The sequence below is a fragment of the Haliotis cracherodii genome, unplaced genomic scaffold, assembly GCF_022045235.1.
Source record: "Haliotis cracherodii isolate W230 unplaced genomic scaffold, xgHalCrac1.p SCAF_9, whole genome shotgun sequence".
NCBI lineage: Eukaryota > Metazoa > Mollusca > Gastropoda > Lepetellida > Haliotidae > Haliotis > Haliotis cracherodii.
The window spans coordinates 36,296,764-36,314,764 of record NW_027266343.1 but is presented as its reverse complement, the minus strand read 5'-3'; the positions used below and the strand labels follow the sequence as shown (position 1 = coordinate 36,314,764).

Sequence of the window (18,001 nt, the reverse complement as noted above, 5' to 3'; positions counted from 1 at the left end):
ACAGAGCGAGTTAAAGAAAGTGATACGTTATACACGAACATACATCCACTAATTCGGGCCACTTACCTAACAGCGAAAGCCCACCGTGAAACATATTTCCAAAGTACACTACATAACAAAAGTCGACATAATAATTAAACATATAATATAACCTAGAATCACCCTTTCACGGAGCGAGTTAAAGAAAGTGTTAAATCAAACACGAACATACATCCAATAATTCGTGTCCAGAAACCTAACAGCGAAAGCTCACAATGAAATATATTTCTAAAGTACACTACATAATAAAAGTCAACAAAATAATTAAACATATACTATAACTTTGAATAACCCTTTCACGGAGCGAGTTAAAGAAAGTGTTAAATCAAACACGAACATACATCCAATAATTCGTGTCCAGAAACCTAACAGCGAAAGCTCACAATGAAATATATTTCTAAAGTACACTACATAATAAAAGTCAACAAAATAATTAAACATATACTATAACTTTGAATAACCCTTTCACGGAGCGAGTTAAAGAAAGTGTTAAATCAAACACGAACATACATCCAATAATTCGTGTCCAGAAACCTAACAGCGAAAGCTCACAATGAAATATATTTCTAAAGTACACTACATAATAAAAGTCAACAAAATAATTAAACATATACTATAACTTTGAATAACCCTTTCACGGAGCGAGTTAAAGAAAGTGTTAAATCAAACACGAACATACATCCAATAATTCGTGTCCAGAAACCTAACAGCGAAAGCTCACAATGAAATATATTTCTAAAGTACACTACATAATAAAAGTCAACAAAATAATTAAACATATACTATAACTTTGAATAACCCTTTCACGGAGCGAGTTAAAGAAAGTGTTAAATCAAACACGAACATACATCCAATAATTCGTGTCCAGAAACCTAACAGCGAAAGCCCAAAATGAAACATATTTCTAAAGTACACTACATAATAAAAGTCGACAAAGTAATTAAACAAAATATAACTTTGAATAACACCTATACATATAGCGAGTTACAGAAAGCGTTAATTAAAACACGAACATACATACATCCACTAATTCGTGCCACTTACCTCGCGGCGAAAGCCTATCCAAGATATTTTCTACACATCAACTTTTAACATTGTCAAAGTCTTCGTTAGAATCTGCCATGACGTCACTAGATGGCTATATATTTCCAATATTAGCTGAACCAAACTTAGATGTCTGTAAACCCACTGCCAGCGCCTGGAGTTGTTGTTGACGAGAGTAATGAGTGTGTAACAAGCTTGATTGGCGTGTAACCTGACGCCCGACATAAGCTAAGAGTTATCTCGCAATTAAGGTCTAACCTCAATACACTACAGAAAACAGTTTCTATCCCAGTATGTCTGTTTGCTTGGCCCGGCGTCTACCTACTTTTACAATACACAAGATTCGCCTTGGCACGCTGTATATATTTCGGTCATTGGTCATGTGTCTTACATATACACTGTACTGGATGTTGTCAGATTTCATTGGTGGAAGATATTAAAAGAACGATATATTCGAAACTAATTTTTCGACATTGGAAACATTTGCAGACAATGATAGTTATCGAGGCCGTGGAACAACTGAAATCTTACAACACCCAAACGGGTTGACAGAACGAGGTCAATAACTTAACTCACATATGGGGGATTATTGGGGATGGGTGGGGGTGGGGGTGGGGGTGGGGGTGGGGGTGGGGGTGGGGGATGTGGTCTTCCACCTTAACGTTACCTGGTGAATTGCTTAACATCGTTTCAAGCCGAAAGACAGTACACTGAACGGGCTCAGGGGAAAGTTCTTCGCAAAACTGTTAAAGTGGGACATGGACTTGTAGAACTGTCAGAACGCGTTTTGGAGAATTGACACCAGTTTCTTGATATCGGTTCTTCATTTGTTTGCCCTTCTAATTGTCAAGTTTGTTGGTTTGTTGTTTTTAACGCTCACGCGGCAATATTCCAGCTATATGACGGCGGTCTGTAAATAATCGAGTCTGTACCAGACAATCCTGTTATTGACATCATGAGCGTTGATCCACGCAATTGGGATACGATGACATGCATCAACCAAGTCAGCGAGCCTGACCACCCGATCCGGTTAGTCGCCTCTTACGACAACGATAGACGGCAAGCATGGGTTGCTGGAGACCTATTCCATCCTGGATCTTCACTCGCCAGTTTTAGGCACACAACACAAGACTATTGCTGATGTTGAGTTTCTCTCTGAGCGAACATGTGAAGGTGAATAATGGGACGTCTTTCCTATTTTGAGACCAACCCATAACCCTATCTCACAGTTGGAACTGATGGACTAGAAACACTCTCCATTCACCAACACGAGTGAGTGAGTTGGGTATAACGCCGCTTTAACAGTATTCCAGTTATATCACGGCCGGGCGTGTCAGCTTAATATGGGAGGAAGCCCCAAGCGATGCAGGTCTCGTTTACCACTTTAGTGAGTGAGTGAGTGAGTATGGTTTTACGCCGTTTTTAGCAATATTCCAGCAACATCACGGCTGGGGACACCAGAAATGGGCTTCACACATAGTACCCATCTCGGGAATCGAACCCGGGTCTTCGGCGTGACGAGCGGACACTTTAACCACTAGGCTACCCGACCGCCCCTCCACTTTAGTGAAACCCACGAACCCTGGTATGGTGCTGACAAACCTGAACACATTATCGGGGCGAAGACCAACACGATGACACGTGGGTTTCGAAATAGCTTAATGAATACATGCCGACTCAAAACATACTGATCGTTAATAAACAATCAATATGACAACTTCTTTCAGTTAAAACATTTTCTCGTGAATATTAATTCAAGTAACTTTTTCCAGAACATATATCCGCACTGTCAGTCCATGTAAGACTTGCACAGGAAAGTGGTGTTAAGATACAGCCATTCTGCGGTTGTAAAAAGGATGCTGTACAATTAATTATAGCGGTATAAATAATTTACCTGATATTGATAGAGACAGTGAATGAGTTTGGTGTTTTTCCCCTTTTAGTTATTTATGGTTGGCGGAATAAGATAAGCACTGCTTTTTTATAAAGTCAGCGGATTCGTAAACCAATTTTGGCCTTACCACAAATAAAATTAAAACGATGCAAGCTGTTCGGGATTATGAAGTTTCGCGGATAATGAGTGAGTGAGTTGGGTTTAACGCCGCTTTTAACAGTATTCCAGTTATATCTCGGCGTGTCAGCTTAATTTGGGAGGAATGCCCGAAGTGATGCAGGTCTCAGACGTTTACTACTTCGGTGATACCCATGAGCACGGGTATGGTGCTGACAAACCTAGAAACATAATTGGGGTGAACCGGGATTCGAGCCTTAGACGACTTGGCCACCCGTGCCCCCTCGCGGATAATGAGTATTACGTCCACAAGAAAACTGGGGTAAGATGCAAGGAAGAAGGTTCCCATTTTTGTTTGTTTGTTTGTTGTTTAACGCCGCACTAAGAAATATTCCAGCTAGGTGACGGCGGTCTGTAAATAATTGAGTATGGACCAGACAATCCAGTGATTGACGTCATGAGCATCGATCTACGCAATTGGGATACGATGAAATGCTTCAGCCAAGTCAGCGAGCCTGACCACCCGATCCCGTCGGGACGTTGTACTGGTGCCGGGCGTGGATTTGAGACATTGTCTTGTTTAATTAGGGGAATCTAATAAACTAGTACAGTGACCCATAAAATCCGGGTTTTTAAAAATTTAAATAAAACCAAACGGGATGCCAAATAGCCCGGGCCTTGTCCCCGTCAACGGGGATTTTGTTGTTGTTGTTGTTGCTGCTGCTGTTTGACGCCGCATTCAGCTATATTCCAGCTATAATACGGCTGTCTCTAAATAATCGAGTCTGGACCAGACAATCCTAATTGATTGTCGTCATGCGCATCGATCAACGTATTTGGGATACGATGACATGCATCAACTATTCAGCGAGCCTGACCACCTGATCCGGTTATTCGCCTCTTACGACAAGCATGGGTTGTTGAAGACCATTTCTAACCCGGAATCTTCACGGGACCGTCATCAAGAAGGGCCGTAAGGAACATAGTTCATTCACGTTAAGTCGTACTGCATACTCGTAGAAGAAACACACGAACACAGATACGGTGATGGCAGACCAGGGATTATGTTAGAGGTTCGAACCCCCGACCAGTTGATTCTGACACGGCTAATTACGCAACTAAAAATAATGTTTTACGACGACATTAGAGTGAGTGAGTGAGTATGGTTGTACGCCGCTTTCAGCAATATTCCAATATCACGGCGGGGGACACCACAAATGGGCTTCACACATTGTACCCATGTACTGGTTCTTGTCCAGTAATCATCGACCGAACCCGGGTCTTCGGCGGGACGAGCGAACGCTGTAACCACTAGGCTACCCGACCGCCCCCACGACGACATTTGACAACTGTTTTAATTTAAAAGATAGAGTCTTGTCGACTAAAGGAGTGTGAAGTCGTTATCGATAGTGTCGATCGGGTGAGTGAGTATTGTTTTACGCCGTTTTTAGCAATATTCAATCAAAATCACGGCGGGGGACACCAGAAATGGGGTTCACACATTATACCCATATGGGGAATCGAACCCAGATCTCCGACGAGACAAGCAAATACGTTAACGACGAGGTACCCTTCCACCCCTGACAGTGTCGAATACCAAGGGGGGCGGTCGGGTAGCCTAGTGGTTAAAGCGTTCGCTCGTCACGCCGAAGACCCGGGTTCGAATCCCGATATGGGTACGATGTGTGAAGCCCATTTCTGGTGTCCCCCGTCGTGATATTGCTGGAATATTGCTAAAATCGGCGTAAAACCAAACTCACTCACTCGAATACCCAGGGACACACACATTTACGCAGGAGAAAAGCACTAAAGGTCACTCCACAATCAGAATTACTTGTAATTGGAGAGTAAGTATCCAAAAAATACACAACCATACAAAATACAAAACAAGCACAGCCGCTGTCCCCCGGGGCATACGTGTAATGAGATGGCGACATCAAGCCTTGCCCTCCGAATCATGTGGTGAAAGACTGGACTATGTTCGCTATGTGTTTTCAGACCTCACATGCGTCGCGGGAAAAAAACAGGTTACTCGTGGAGCAATCAAAAATCCCCCTGCGCATATATATATCTTAGGAGAAACCACAAACTATTTTTTTTCAAGATTCGTTCCTCCTGGCGCGGAAATGAAGCGAGACTGAACCCGCTAAGCACAAGATAAATCGTGTTCCCAACGGCGTGTTTGTAACGGGAGAATAAAACCACTAAACACCGTAATGCCACAGGGACAAGCTTTTCCCGCCAAATTATAAGCTGATCGCTTACGCCGTTACCTTACCTTTCAGATGATCGGCGAGATTAGCGATCGGTGCAATACCTATTTGTATCCTGTGATATATGGATACTATCTCGTGGGGTGCTTTATTGCACGGAGTGTAATATTCGGAATCTTTCTGCGTGGGTTATGGTAAAGGTAGCAGTGATGTTCAACTGGAAGCAGATAAACTCAAGAGGGGATGTTGGGGGCGGCGTGAATGATGTACGTTACACGAAGTTGTTCCAGGTGGGTTGTAAAACGTGGGACAAACACGGTGTGGAGCAAGATCGACCCGCCATCTCGCCAACCGACATTTGCTTTTCTAAAGAGAAACACAACAGAAACAAGAAGCGCAGCTTTCGTCAGTGCCAGAATGCTGGTGCGGTTCCTTCATCTACACCACCCATTCATGGTATGATGCGAATTCGGGAGACAAACGCCGCCGCACGTGCGATGTACGTCTGTTGCTCATCGCCATTCCGACGTCGACTACCCGCAGCCGAGGAGGTGGAATACACACCAGATTAAACACACATTAATTGTGATTGTTTTACTGAACGTTTACAGCTATTATCGGTGTCTGTACCCTGTGAGCGTACAGAAATATCCCTCCCACCGGCATAACCCGGATACACAGGGGAAGCACGCCCCCACCCACACCAACACCTGAAGACACGGGCACCTGCTGATGACGTATGAGTGGCGTCACCTGTGAACATCTTGTTTGGGAGGTTCATTCTTAGTGTTTAAAACCTTCAAGCGTAGGTTGTCGGTAAGCCTGTTTTATTTGGATGATTAAACAAAAGGATTATCTGACGTTACATGCCATGATAACGTCATACATGAATAAACGTAGTGGACATATACCAATACACCACTCAACAATGTGTTAAAAGACATCTCAGTTTATAGATGAGAAATGTTTTGTTTGTTTTGTTAGTTGTTTAACGCCGCATCCAGCGTATGTCAATCACTGGATTGTATGGTTCAGACTCGATTGTTTACAGACTGCCGTCACATAGCAGGACTATTTCTGAGTGCGGCGTTAAACAGCGAACAAACATGCAAATAGCCACATCGAGCTCTTATTAATCCCTTAGTTAATGTTTTTCCCTCATCCCAGACCCTTCCATGCACGTCCCGTGGGAGAAGTTACCTCACATTTTGTATTCTGGAGAACCCCCATGGGTTTAATCCTTTGTGCCTGCAAGGTTTCTAGGTTCCTGATAATAAATACAGAATTGCAAAACCTTTATCTGCAGCACATGACGTCTGAACGGAAAGGAAATATGACTATATGATCTAGCAAACATACAAAAAACATAATATACACCACGCATATGGTGAAACCAGGCGATTCTAGGTCAAAAAGAACCCCTCCTGATTCTATCCCCCTCCCCCCCCCCCCCCCCCCCCCCCCCTTGACTATGCTTACCTTTCTACTTGTACAGCACAAAATCAACTCAGCGGCGCCATGGATTTAAAATCCCCTGTATATTCCCACAGCGCTCTAGACACTTTTACACCTAACAGAGTAGGGGCCTTCTACCTTTGCAATGACCAATGGGGAATTTTAGAATATTTAATTAGCCACGTGATGTTCTAGAGATTAATGTGACCATCTGATTGGGTCACAGCTCGTGTCTGCCATTCAGACAGATGATTGACTTCTCTCCCGGTCGTAGTTTCGTAGTTACGAGAAGCGAGGAAATGTCAAACTGCGACTTGTGAATAGGGGCTCTGTTTGTTTACAACGGGGATCAAAGGCGCCGTCAGCGGAGATGTATACTGAAAAACGTTACGTAAAACCGAATGATTTCAAATGTATAAAGTTGCAATGTAATTGTACAATGGTTCAGACTATACCGACTGGTATAGAATGGGTGAATGTCATCATAGTGATAAGACCATTAAGACCAGACACAATAAATGTGTGAATATTGTTTTACGCCGCAGTAATATTCCTTCTGTATCACAGGAAAGTGGCTAAAAGTATGACCAACGATGCAGGCCTCAGGAATCAGACCACACAGAACCAGGCCATAAAATATAATCCCCCGATTCCTTCTACTGTCGGATCTGGAGTTCTGGGGAGCTATTCGTCCCCAGTATCGCCATAGGGGGTCTGGCTCCTACAATAGGCCGAGGACACACGAGCGTTGTCGTTTTACATACTGTTAAAACATCAATGGCCTACAGATAACAGCTATAACTCTATAGCTCCCAACTACACGTCGTAACAGTAAACAGGCTGTTCATTCAAGCCGATTACAAAAACATTCAGGTTTGGCCTTGAACTTGCTAGTATACAGTCCAAGGTCACGTGCAGATCACAGAGTGTAGTCGAGATAAATACCCGGATGGTTTACCGCCAGTCTGGCTAGGTGGGTGTCAACGACAACATGTACACACAAACGTGGTCGGCAAGCATGGACGAGAATTCTGATGAAGACCCTAAAAACACCTTAAATTTCAGTGATCAGGACCATATGTAGACTTGACGCGACATACTACCTGTTCTGCAACAAGCAAGGCAGTTAATGAAGCTGATTAAATACCGGCAGACTACAAGTGGGGCAGCTGTCAGTGTCTGTTCGAACAAAGAGGAATAGTGCAATGTTTACGTACAATAGCCTACATATATAATAGCTGTGTCCCAGTCAATGGGAAGGTTGCACTATCAAACACGAGTACATGCAAGAGCATATATATGACTTGTTTGACCCAGATTACACACCGTGTAGTCAATATTAGCAGTGGGATGCTTAGTATAAATAGACCATCGACGTTGGCAGACAAAGATCTGAATAAATATTGCATCAAGGTTGTCAAAGATTACTTCGCAACCTATGACTGGATTCGTTCTTTCATGGACGCGTATTTATGCCATTCACAGTGCGCATTGACCTTGCAGGACTGGTTATAGTGACACAACACGCGAACCACATCTGTCTCAGTGTTTCTCCATGGGTGTCTCACGCTATCGGCAGACATAAGACGCAATTAGGTATACGCATATAAATCTCGGTATTTTTTCTTGCTGAGTTCAACGTTGTGTTTCTCGGTATTGGTCCGTGGCTCTCTCTCTGACTCGCGGAGTCTCGACTCTCGCTGACTGTCTGTCTGTCCATCTCTGATTATGTACGTCTGTCTGCTTCTGTTTGTCAATCTGTCTGTCTGTCTCGCTGTCCATCTCTGATTATGTATGTCTGTCTGCTTCTCTGTTTGTCAATCTGTCTGTCTGTCTCAGTGTCCATCTCTGATTATGTACGTCTGTCTGCTTCTGTTTGTCAATCTGTCTGTCTGACTCGCTGTCCATCTCTGATAATGTACGTCTGTCTCCTTCTGTTTGTCAATCTGTCTGTCTGTCTCGCTGTCCATCTCTGATAATGTACGTCTGTCTGCTTCTCTGTTTGTCAATCTGTCTGTCTGTCTCACAGTCCAACTCTGGTTATGTACGTCTGTCTGTTTCTCTGTTTGTCAATCTGTCTGTCTGTCTCATGGTCCATCTCTGATAATGTACGTCTGTCTGCTCCTCTGTTTGTCAATCTGTCTGTCTGTCTCACTGTCCATCTCTGATTATGTACGTTTGTCTGCTTCTCTGTTTGTCAATCTATCTGTCTGTCTCGCTGTCCATCGCTGATTTTGTATGTCTGTCTGTTTCTCTGTTTGTCAATCTGTCTGTCTGTCTCATTGTCCATCTCTGATGATGTACGTCTGTCTGCTTCTGTTTGTCAATCTGTCTGTCTGTCTCGCTGTCCATCTCTGATGATGTACGTCTGTCTGCTTCTGTGTGTCAATCTGTCTGTCTGTCTCGCTGTCCATCTCTGATTATGTATGTCTGTCTGCTTCTGTTTGTCAATCTGTCTGTCTGTCTCGCTGTCCATCACTGATTATGTATGTCTGTCTGCTTCTCTGTTTGTCAATCTGTCTGTCTGTCTCACTGTCCATCTCTGATAATGTACGTCTGTCTGCTTCTCTGTTTGTCAATCAGTCTGTCTGTCTCACAGTCCAACTCTGGTTATGTACGTCTGTCTGCTTCTCTGTTTGTCAATCTATCTGTCTGTCTCATGGTCCATCTCTGATAATGTACGTTTGTCTGCTTCTCTGTTTGTCAATCTGTCTGTCTGTCTCACTGTCCATCTCTGATTATGTACGTTTGTCTGCTTCTCTGTTTGTCAATCTGTTTGTCTGTCCCGCTGTCCATCTCTGATTTTGTATGTCTGTCTGTTTCTCTGTTTGTCAATCTGTCTGTCTGTCTCATGGTCCATCTCTGATAATGTACGTTTGTCTGCTTCTCTGTTTGTCAATCTGTCTGTCTGTCTCACTGTCCATCTCTGATTATGTACGTTTGTCTGCTTCTCTGTTTGTCAATCTGTTTGTCTGCCTCGCTGTCCATCTCTGATTTTGTATGTCTGTCTGTTTCTCTGTTTGTCAATCTGTCTGTCTGTCTCATGGTCCATCTCTGATGATGTACGTCTGTCTGCTTCTGTTTGTCAATCTGTCTGTCTGTCTCGCTGTTCATCTCTGATGATGTACGTCTGTCTGCTTCTGTTTGTCAATCTGTCTGTCTGTCTCGCTGTCCATCACTGATTATGTATGTCTGTCTGCTTCTCTGTTTGTCAATCTGTCTGTCTGTCTCACTGTCCATCTCTGATAATGTACGTCTGTCTGCTTCTCTGTTTGTCAATTTGTCTGTCTGTCTCACTGTCCATCTCTGATTATGTATGAATGTCTGCTTCTCTGTTTGTCAATCTGTCTGGCTGGCTGGCTGGCTATCTCTGATTATGTACGTTTGTCTGCTTCTCTGTTTGTCAATCTGTCTGTCTCACAGTCCAACTCTGATTATGTACGTCTGTCTGCTTCTCTGTTTGTCAATCTGTCTGTCGGTCTCGCGGTCCATCTCTGATTATGTTTGGGTATCTATGTCTGCTTCTCTGTTTGTCAATCTGTCTGTCTGTCTCACTGTCCATCTCTGATTATGTACGTTTGTCTGCTTCTCTGTTTGTCAATCTGTCTGTGTCTCATTGGCCATCTCTGATTATGAACGTCTGTCTGCTTCTCTGTTTGTCAATCTGTCTGTGTCTCATTGGCCATCTCTGATTATGTACGTTTGTCTGCTTCTCTGTTTGTCAATCTGTCTAAGTCTCATTGGCCAACTCTGAAATTATGTACGTTTGTCTGCTTCTCTGTTTGTCAATCTGTCTGTCGGTCTCGCCGACCATCCCTGATTATGTATGTGTATATATGTCTGCTTCTCTGTTTGTCAATCTGTCTGTCTGTCTCAGTGTCCATCTCTGATTATGTATGAATGTCTGCTTCTCTGTTTGTCAATCTGTCTGGCTGGCTGTCTGTCTATCTCTGATTATGTACGTTTGTCTGCTTCTCTGTTTGTCAATCTGTCTGTCTGTCCCACAGTCCAACTCTGGTTATGTACGTCTGTCTGCTTTTCTGTTTGTCAATCTGTCTGTCTGTCTCACAGTCCATCTCTGATTATGTACGTTTGTCTGCTTCTCTGTTTGTCAATCTGTCTGTCTGTCTCACAGTCCAACTCTGATTATGTACGTCTGTCTGCTTCTCTGTTTGTCAATCTGTCTGTCTGTCTCGCGGTCCATCTCTGATTATGTTTGGGTATCTATGTCTGCTTCTCTGTTTGTCAATCTGTCTGTCTCACTGTCCATCTCTGATTATGTACGTTTGTCTGCTTCTCTGTTTGTCAATCTGTCTGTGTCTCATTGGCCATCTCTGATTATGAACGTCTGTCTGCTTCTCTGTTTGTCAATCTGTCTGTGTCTCATTGGCCATCTCTGATTATGTATGTCTGTTTGCTTCTCTGTTTGTCAATCTGTCTGTGTCTCATTGACCATCTCTGATTATGTACGTCTGTCTGCTTCTCTGTTTGTCAATCTGTCTGTCGGTCTCGCTGACCATCCCTGATTATGTATGTGTATATATGTCTGCTTCTCTGTTTGTCAATCTGTCTGTCTGTCTCACTGTCCATATATAACTCTGTTTGTATGTCTCTTTCAAACTGTCGATCGGGGTCTGTCTGTATGTCCGTCTGTCTATTTTACTACCTCTCTCTCTCTCTCTCTCTCTCTCTCTCTCTCTCTCTCTCTCTCTCTCTCTCTCTCTCTCTCTCTCTCTCTCTCAAGGGTTATCAATTCATGTTGAGAGAAGTGACCACGGCGAGTGGTGCGTTTGTGACCCGAGTGACCTTAAACTGGTTCGCTGGGCACGTAACCGAAGAAGACGTGCGACGAAGAAAGCCTTGCCGAGACGGCACCGCGAGTCTAATCCCTCTACCTGCCAGCCCCCATACTGATGCGCACATGTACTCGTGTCGCTTACATTAGACCCCCCGCGTACTCAGTGGTGTCCTATCACATGACGCCTTCTCACGGAGTACGCTCCTCTAATTAATACATAGTCTTTTACACTCTCAGCCTGCAACTTCTGCGATGTCGGCGAGCGTCATCCAAGACGTCGTGGTGTTAGGAAAGCGGCATATATATTAGGCCACAAAGCCTGTTTTTTCGTGATTTTCTATCACATTAACAAGTGCCACTTGAGATCGATGACTGAGATCCCAGTAATCAAGTTTAATGATCGGACCCCACAGTGGGCCAAGCGGATGTAAAATGTTGATTTCTATCACTGTCCTGTCAAACTAATTGCGGCATGTTCTACTAAAACGTTATATCGTGTTCAACTTAGATCAGTACAATTGCGTATAAGGAATTAATGACATTTACATTAAATCTTATGAGAATAAAAGCTCTGATTTTATTGTTTGAGAATTACCTCCCTTGATAATGTATTTAAAGGTCGATTGGGAAAAACCTCTTTTCTTGACACAGGAGTGAGTGCGTTAGTTGGGTTTAACGTGGCTTTGAACAGTATTCCAGGTATATCATGGCGTGTCAGCTTCATGTGGGAGGAAAGTCCGAAGTGAAGTTATATAACCCCCTACACCACAACGAACCATGACCCTTTGCATGCCCCAATACCCCACTTCCTAACCCTGACCCACCTACCCAACCCCCTACACCACAACGAACCATGACCCTTTGCATGCCCCAATACCCCACTTCCTAACCCTGACCCACCCACCCAACCCCCTACACCACAACGAACCATGACCCTTTGCATGCCCCAACACCCCACTTCCTAACCCTGACCCACCCACCCAACCCCCTACACCACAACGAACCATGACCCTTTGCATGCCCCAACACCCCACTTTCTGACCCTGACCCACCCACCCAACCCCCTACACCACAACGAACCATGACCCTTTGCATGCCCCAATACCCCACTTCCTAACCCTGACCCACCCACCCAACCCCCTACACCACAACGAACCATGACCCTTTGCATGCCACAATACCCCACTTCCTAACCCTGACCCACCCACCCAACCCCCTACACCACAACGAACCATGACCCTTTGCATGCCACAATACCCCACTTCCCAACCCTGACCCACCCACCCAACCCCCTACACCACAACGAACCATGACCCTTTGCATGCCACAATACCCCACTTCCTAACCCTGACCCACCCACCCACACAGCCTATCATACCCCGCCCCAACACGCACCTCCGTAACCCTCAACACAGAGCCCCACCACATCACAGCCTACAATAACCCCCCCCCCCCCCATCCCACCACGACCCCCCGACCTCCAACACCACCACCCCATCCCACCAAACCCAACCACGACGCTTCCCAACATGTCACCATGCTGTAAAGAAACCAGTGAACAAGGAGTGCTTTCACATCCACATAACTTGACAGCATTAAGTGAGTGATTGAGTGTGTTTCGTCATTTCTAGCATTATTTAAACCTTATCACGGTGCGGACACCAATAAATTGGATTCAAACAGTGTAGCTATGTGGGGAATCGAACCGCGTCATCGACCTGAAGAAACACCTTATCCACTAAGTTACCCAATGCTTGACCTGAACCTGTGGTAAATCTAGACTTGCTTCATTAAGAGCTATGGCATTACAGTGAGGGCTGGGTGGAAGGGAAAATAATTTAGTTCAGGGACTAGGAGACAGACTAGTCATTCTCAGATGAGAATTGTTTGTTTGTTTGTTGTTTAACGCCGCACTCAGCAATATTCCAGCTACATGACGGCGGTCTGTAAATAATCGTGTCTGGACTAGACAATAGATTAGACTAGATTGATATCATGAGCATCGATCCACGCAATTGGGATCGATGACATGCTTCAACCAAGTCAGCGAGCCTGACCACCCGATCCCTTTAGTCTTCTCCTACGACAAGCATAGTCGCCTCTAACGGCAAGCATGGGTTGCTGAAGACCTCTTCAACCCGGATCTTTGAGCCTTGAGGTGTTGAATTGAGAATGACTACACGCTACTTAAAGAGTCTTACAAGAGGTGTATGACACGACCCTGACTGTCTAGTTGAGTACGGCCGGGTAGTCGTGGATGTGCACTCAGCACTCTACCTGAGTTCTCCCGGAGTTCTCCCGGAGTTCTCCCGGAATAAAAGGTAAACACAAGTGAAGCCATGGCCATATCGCCCTATCTGACACAACTGTTATCACTCTCGCTTCTGTTATCAGAGTTAATACAACACACGGGATATGCGTTTCATTGTGCCTCCGGAGCCCTCTGTTCTAGCGCTTCAAGGATCCCCTCCCCCTTGAGGTTGGCACTCTCCCAGTCGCCCCTCCTGTCTGAAGCCAGTTATGCAGTGCCGTCTAACAGCCTGTTGCATTTGGACTCTTGCCATTTTCAAATTTCCACAAGAAACGCGCCCTCGTTTGTTTTTTATGCGTTGTAAGGTGTTACCCGCGTTGTGTACACCAGCAGGTGACCGCACACGAGTAGAGACTCGTCACACAGTCAGAAGGTTCTTAGAGACGCCTACAGTCACCCGATGGTTGGTTTGTTGTTTAACGCCGCACTCAGCAATATTCCAGCTACATGACGGTCTGTAACTAATCGAGTCTGAACCAGACAATCCAGTGATTAATATCATGAGCATCGATCCACCCATATGGGATCGATGACATGCATCAGCCAGGTCAGCGAGCCTGACCACCCAATCCCGTTAGTCGCCTCTTTCGACATCCTTACGGACACAGTACTGACAACCTCACATGAACACAGATATCACAGAGCCATTGGACCTTCTACAGCGATTGGGTAGCTTAATGGTGAAAGTGTTTGCCCGTCACGCCACAGAACCGAGTTCGATTCTCCTAATGGTTACTATGTATTGAGCACGTTCGCGGTGTTTCCCGATGTGATATGCCTGGAATATTGCTCAAAGCGGCTTTACATCCTACTCACTTACTCCTGCAGTGGTTAATAAACATGCAGACAAGCTGACAGAAATATTAAAGATGTAACGGTTAAAACCTGCCTCTCTATTTATTCAATAAATTTTAATGTCTAACAGGTACGATCATAAAAATAGAACTGTTTGTAAATCGAGAATTAGGCCCATCTTCCAGAGGCAAGGGAGTTAACTGACTAAAATGCCCAGTTTCCACACTTGCCGAACAGGGTTGGAATAAGGGTGTTATATTTTGGCTGGACTAACGAGTCCATGCATAGTCCAATCATAACCGCGAAACGAAATCAACATTCGGTTCGTAAACTGCCGTGCAGATTCGGTCAATTGCAGGATTTGGAAAGCATGTGTACCGCCAACTCGGCATCAACAGATTTTTTCCAAACTATTTCACCTTTCCAATCAAGGTACTCACGTTATTTGAGGCACTTCACGAAGTAAGACCCGATTTATCGCAATATAGATCGCAATTATCGATCAAATCTCCTTGACTGGGCCCCGCCATTTTGTTTGAAGCAAATACAAAGTGATACGAGAGGTGGAATGTGAGGGACACAGAAGGGACATAACTCGTAAAAGCCACTGGTGGCGCTACGATCGAGACATTCCAGCCTAGTTCGGCAAGGGTGAAAACTGGACTTTTACAGTCAGTATACTCCCATGCCTGGGGTCCCTGCACCGTCATATCCTCAAAGTCCTGGTCACTATAACCAATCCTGCAAGGTCAATGCGCACTGTAAATGGCATAAATACGCGTCTGTGAAAGAACGAATCCAGTCAGGGGATGAGGAGTAATCTTTGACAACCTTGATGCAATATTTATTCAGATCTTTGTCTGCCAACGTCGATGGTCTATTTATACTAAGCATCCCACTGCTAACAGCACAGTGCTCCGGTCCACGGCGATATTAGTTTATTAACTTGTATATCAGTGACGTGTACATTTGCTTTGGGAACATTGAATAAGTTTACTGATCTTCCAATGGTTACGTTCTTCAGCAAGCAGCAGCATGCATGCATTTGCGGAATATTTCTTCGGGAAAGTTACCTCCCAAAACCCAGACGTCCGATTTGACAGACACGAAAGACGAGTGATCTGATAAGCACGTGATGTACATCCTTTCTTGAATAATAAGCGCAGCTGTATTTACTAAACACCACATACATTGTAGCTGGCAAAATACATCTGTAGCTTCTGTTTCTCGATGTTTGTTTTGTACAGCCAAGACACATGTTTACCTTGGGGTTATCTGATTGCTCTCTCATCACAAGTTCATAAATTTATCTTAACAGGCACATAAATCAAGTTATGCTTTCAAAAGGTGAATATCGGAGTCCAAGGACATTTTATAGGGATTATATGAGGGAGGTTATTAAAGAACTTTTCACTAACGGAAGATAACTTGATGTCGGCGTCGGTGCATATCATGTTTGACTGCAAGGGGTACGGTTGGTCCTTAGGGAGTGGGTTCGATTCTCAGTTCTCGCCCTCTATGTGATCTTTGGTTTGTCGGAACCATACGCGATACATGTCTAAGATTTGCGTCACTTTGAGCCTTTCCCGAACATTTTGCAGACACGCCACTGTTCACCCAGCAGCAAATGGGTACCCGGTAGAATGAGATGGTAATGTGACTTTTAACCTTCCAGCGCCTCATACGCAGCTTGGGTTGTATACCCCAGGGGGATGAATATGATATAATCGAGCACACTGGTTAACAGATCAGGTCTACAGCTATCTTAGCCCTAAGATCGCTTTGTTAAACGGGAACCATGATGCCTACTTCAAACCAGAAAGTACCATTCTTCCAGCTTTCGTTTTCGTTTGTTGTTTAACGCTGCACCAGACAATCCTGTGATTGATATCATGAGCATCGATCCACGCAATAGGGATAAAATGACATGCATCTACAAAGTCAGCGATCCCGAACATCCGATCCCGTTAGTCACCTCTTACGACAAGCATAGTCGCCTTTTACTGCAAGCAGCCTCACTAGTATTAGTAGTGGTAGTAGTAGTAGTAGTAGTAGAAGTAGTAGTGGCAGTAGTAGTAGTAGTAGTAGTAGCAGTAGTAGTAGTAGTAGTAGTAGTACTAGTAGTAATAGTAGTAGTAGTAGTTTTATTATTATATTTATTATTATTATTATTATTTTTATTTTTATTATATAACCTAATCCAAAGCAGCCTTAATCTTAAAACACAACATTTCAGACGACTTGCAAGTCGTTTAAGTGCCAACATGTAGCTGCTATCTGCTTTAAGCTCCCCTCAAGGCCCTGACTATGAACTGTGCTGTAGAAGTGGGCCATCTCATTACGACTTACATTACAGAGTGAGTGAGTGACCGAGTGTTGCCGAACACCACATCATGCCAATTAGAGAGGCACCTACGACGTTACGAGATCGGCACCTCCTACTGGATGCCACTGGGTGCAAGCTATACTCCTTACACAGTCTTTAGCTCCTTACAACGTTTTTCCGCCTGTCTCTCGCCCTCGTAAATAAATGCGATAGAAAACTGTACTTTATGTCGGGTTCCACGTCAGACCTAGTAACTAGACATCCACTTCAAAGCGGTGAAATTTACGGTTCCTCTGAAATCTTGCCGTCAAAGTAAAAGTGTAGTCCCATGTAGTTTTTTTTAACACAATGAAGGTTTGGATGAGAGCCGTACGGAGCCAATGAGTCACGCTCGAGACGAAGCTGAACAGGTTCCCTTCTCGAGGTCAAAGCGCACCAGTCATATACACAGAAGGCTATCTCACGTGTCGCTTCACCTCGTACAATGGTACATTGTGCTAGAGTGTGGGCAACATTAACACTGACTGTTAACAAGACAGGGTTTTTTCCATATCAAATTCCGTCGTCGTCAGTGAATTAAAAACGCACAGTGATATTGCTTCAACCACATTTTCAGTGGAATATGAACTTTCGAAATGATATGAGTGATGTTCTACGCAATAGCTATTCGAGGCGGTCCTGGTGTATGTAATGTGTCACAGCTGATCTCGTATGGTGCATCGCCACTTAGTTCGCAAACACATTTTATACTTTGTGACGATAAGCCAGCACTGCATGACGTTGTATTTTGGGTACGTTTATGTTGAGGGAAATAGAGTTACGTTTACGCTTGACATCATTGTGCTGTGATGTTGGCTGTGACTGTGCCTGTTGATTGCAATGGCGTTACGAAGATGTGGGAGGTGCGATGTCGTTACGATGACTGCAATGTCGTTATGAAGATGTAGGAGCAACGATGGAGTTACGTTGACTGCAATGGCGTTACGAAGTTGTGGGGGCTGCGATGTCG

The 18,001-nt window shown here is 44.4% G+C and overlaps 1 protein-coding gene across 3 annotated transcripts in view; it reads right to left on the bottom strand.

Annotated features, from left to right (window-relative positions):
- The window catches only part of LOC139451660 (matrix metallopeptidase-21-like), a 105,849-nt gene that overhangs the window by 73,259 nt on the left and 14,589 nt on the right, over window positions 1-18,001 (bottom strand). Inside the window, exon 1 of one of the 3 annotated variants that reach the window (XM_071232978.1) lies at window positions 6,787-6,866. The exons of 1 other annotated variant lie outside the window; for it this stretch is intronic. The gene's annotated coding sequence lies outside the window, so the exon portion shown is untranslated. Of the gene's footprint in view, window positions 1-1,083; window positions 1,184-6,786; window positions 6,867-18,001 lie in introns of those variants that run through there. One more of the 3 variants, XM_071232975.1, reaches the window with a different exon arrangement.